The sequence below is a fragment of the Oryza glaberrima genome, chromosome 2 (genome assembly GCF_000147395.1).
Source record: "Oryza glaberrima chromosome 2, OglaRS2, whole genome shotgun sequence".
Lineage (NCBI taxonomy): Eukaryota > Viridiplantae > Streptophyta > Magnoliopsida > Poales > Poaceae > Oryza > Oryza glaberrima.
This window is the reverse complement of record NC_068327.1, coordinates 18,498,804-18,502,740: the sequence shown is the minus strand read 5'-3', so window position 1 is coordinate 18,502,740 and position 3,937 is coordinate 18,498,804. Positions and strand designations below refer to the sequence as shown.

Sequence of the window (3,937 nt, the reverse complement as noted above, 5' to 3'; positions counted from 1 at the left end):
AATTGTGGCCCCCCTAACATAAGAATAACAATTTTAATGTCGGTGCGCAATTCTAACAATCTGGCATATGCAGGTAATCTATGTTGGCTTATTTGAATTGCGGCCTTTGCATTTCAGAACCTAATTTTAGATTGACATGGAGGCTTTTTCGTCGCTTTCTATTTTCAGTTTTGGCTTTTGGAGGCTAAAAGTAGTAGTATAAAAGTTTTATGCTAAAAACTACTACATTCGTCCTAAATATAATAACTTTTGGCTATAAATCTGGATACACAGTTATTCAAATAAGAAAAAAGTACGAATTACCCCCCTGAACTATCGCGGTCGTCCGATTTACCCCCTAAACTACAAAACCAGATATTTTCACCCCTAACTATGCAAACCGGACAAATTACCCCCCTCAACCCAATCCGCGGTGGTTTTGGTCTACGTGGCGTACACGTGGCAATCCAGTCAGCATTTTATTGTGGGGCCCACCTGTCATATATATACTTTATCTATCTCATGTTTCTCTCTCCCCCCCCTCTCTCTCTCACTGTCGGGCTCAAGGCGGTCGGCGCGCATGGCGCCGCGTGGGGACGGGTGGAGGGAGGCGGCGGCGGGTCGACGAGCTCGGTCGGCTCTGGTGGTAGTCGGCGCGGACGGCGGCGCCCGTGGCCGGAGCTGGGTCGGCGCGCCTCGCCGCCTGCCTCTCCGCCACGGCCCCGCCTCGCCGCCGCCTCCGGCCACCGTCCGCATCTCCACCACGGCCGCCAAACTAGCTTCCAGCCAACCAAGCTAGAGAGATTGAAGCATGGAGAACGCGGCTTAGAACCTCGTAAGCAACGTTGGTCAGTTGCTGACCGAGGAATACCGGCAGCTCAACGGCGTCGGTAGCAAGGTCGCCGAGCTGGCCACCATGAACACCCTCCACCGCATGCAATCCGAGGCCGACGATGGCACCGTGGACCACTTCGTCCTGGAGTGGATGAAGTAGCTCCGCGAGCTCACCTATGACTCGGAGGACTGCATCGACCAATACCGCTCGTCCAGCTACAGCATATGAAGAAGAAGGCCCACTCCAGCCCCCTCCTCCTTCTCCGCATGGCGGCAACGTCGCGTACAGCTCGTAGAGACCACCTACGTTTGCTGCTCCTCGGTCTCCTTCTCCAGGTGCAAGAGCGTCGTCATCTTCACGGGGAACTAACAAAAGGAAAGGAATTCGTTAGTGTTAGTATCAGACCACGATCAAGAAAATAACCAAATCTCACAAAAAAGAAATGCATGCCGAACTTAACACCACCTGCTTGCCACGCTCTTCCCGCGCCGCTGCCTCGCCGTCGCCATCAGCGAGCGCCACGCCCGCCACGGCGTCAACCGTGCCACGCCGTTCCCAGTCCCTGCCTCCCCGGTGATGGCGGCGTCCGCGTCACCCACGCAGCTGCTCCACCACGCCAACAATGGCGGCGCCGCCGCCAGGCACCAGCAGGTGGTCAGCATCTGGGATGTGGTGGACGCCCTGGTTGAGCGTCTCAAGGCGCGGGACCGCCCGCCCCCACGCGTCGCCGTCCGATGCCCACCGCCCGCTCCCACGCGCCGCCGTCCACCGTCCGCCGCCCGCCCCTCCGTGCAGCGGGCAACCGGTAGGCTGCGACGGCCGCGATGCTGAGGCGGGAGGCCGCCGGGATAGAAGGTGGGCGCGGAGGAAATGGCGAGCGGCGGTCGCGGGAACGACCTCCTCCTCCGTCGCCGCTGTCTCCCTCTTCCGCCTCTCTTGCTCCTCCTCCCCGTCCTCCTCCTGACGCCGCTCCAGCTCCCGACGCACGCCTCCGTCCGCCGTCCCCCGTCCTCCTCCCGACGCTTCCGGCCATGGCTCGCCTCTCCGCCATGGCCGCCAGCGCCCGCCTCTCCCCCATCCCCTCCACCTCCCCACGCGCCGCGTGCGCGCCGACCGCCAGCCTGCCCCCGCGTCGCTGCCCATCGCCCTTCCCCGCGCCACGCCATGCGTGCCGGCCGCCGGCGTGCGCGCCGCTGCCGCTGACCGATGAAGAGAGAGAAAGAGAGAGATAGAGGAAGAGAGAAAGTGGAGTTTGACATGTGGGTCCCACCATTAAAAAAACTAAAATGCTGACTGGACTGCCACGTGTACGCCACGTAGACCAAAACCACCGCGGATTGGGTCGAGGGGGGTAATTCGTCTGGTTTACATAGTTGGGGGGTGAAGAATGTCCTGATTTTATGGTTCGGGGGGTAATTCGTACTTTTTCCTTCAAATAAAATGCTTATATTTTGATATGGAGGAAGTATTTTATGCTGCTTCTATTAATATCGTGTGACTCGGCTTATAAACAGTGGACAGAAAAAAATAAAAGCGGCTCGAAAGTAAGGCATGATCCTAAAGATGGCACAGTAGTATTTTTCATATAGGACATCATGAAAAATATGGATATGCCTAGATGTTGACGGGTTATACCGCGACTACAATATTAGGAAGTATCGGGGTACGATGGTGCTAAGGTATACATGAGATTAATGTTAAAGTGTTGGGAGACAAAAAGTTTTAAACAGGTTTGTGCCCCCTTATATGACAGGTAATATCCCTACTCCTATTGGCCGAAGTCGATGTTGCCTTTATATATCAGTATCATACGAGTATAATATGTGGAATAACCTAATCTAGTCTCCATCCTCGATATGAACTCGATGAGATTGGAGGTAGCGCCAGATCCCTCATGTCGGTCTTTGTGGCGCCAGATTAGGTATGTCTAGGGTTATATTGTTGTTTAGATCCGTATTGACTTGTATTGGTGTGCCCCCCTCCTACTAGAGAGTCTTGTATTTATACCTTCATATTCCCTTTGTCCAAGTAGAAATATGGAGACAAGTATAGATACGATCTGAGTAGTCTCTGTAGTATCCAACTAAAACTATGCTTCTCCTTTCTTATCCAAAACACCTTCCGTATAGGAGGCATGATTCCGTATAACCCGTCAACATTGGTGAACCCAACCCAAAACTAGTGCGTATGCCTTATTTGTGACACTATCACTAGACACTTTACGAAAACGACGGTTATTTACATGCGCTTGGACACTCTATTTGATATATCCGTTTTCTAAATATGTCACAAGAACTATTTGGTAACAAAAAGAAATACGTATGCGAGTATGACATATGGGACTGACTTCTATGAAGGGAAATAATATGATCAACCCATCTTCCGTTCCTTCCTTCACCCAGGGTTAACAATCTCAACGAAAACCATTTGATTTTTTAAAACTTTAAGCTTCTTGAACCAAGCTAAAGTCAGTTCTCTAGGAGAACTTTGAATGTTTTTTGAGAAACCCAAATTTGAAATAGTTAATCTGATTGAAATTTCTTGGTGTTCGATATCCTTAACAAGATTCTAAACCCTGCTTTTGCCCGATTATCCGAACATATAATTTTAATAGACATAATGTATTATAGCAAACAGGCGGAACTATTTGTGACCGCAGGACAATAGCCGATTTTGCCCTCGCCAAAGGCGCTACTAATATTAATCGCGCGGAGAGGATAAAGGACCAATTTGCCCTCATATCTTGTTTGAGCCAATGCATGGAGACTGATGGACCCTTCCCTATCCATCCGAATAACGCTCAGCTTCGACAATTAATCAACATGGTCGATTCTCCTTTTGCATCATCATCATAATATATAATGTCAGGCGATGAGACGAGCTAGTGGCCCCCATCCAAAACGCATATGCCCAGGGCCCCAGAGGCAGGAGGGCAGCTTAGATAGAATTTGACCCAATTATTTGGCTGCATTATTGCTAACAATAATGTCTTAGCATGAGAGCTCGTATATACCCCATAATCCTCCATGCATTTTTGCTGAACTGGACTGTCAAGGCCATGTGTTGGCCACCTGAACCTGAACATGAACCCCCCCTGAATTTCACCTCCTCCCGTATTTAGGT

General features: G+C 51.2%; 1 pseudogene; it reads right to left on the bottom strand.

Moving 5' to 3' along the window:
• Positions 1–1,116: 1,116 nt before the first annotated feature.
• LOC127762034 (uncharacterized) lies at positions 1,117–1,957 on the bottom strand (annotated as a pseudogene).
• Between the last annotated feature and the right edge of the window lie 1,980 nt (positions 1,958–3,937).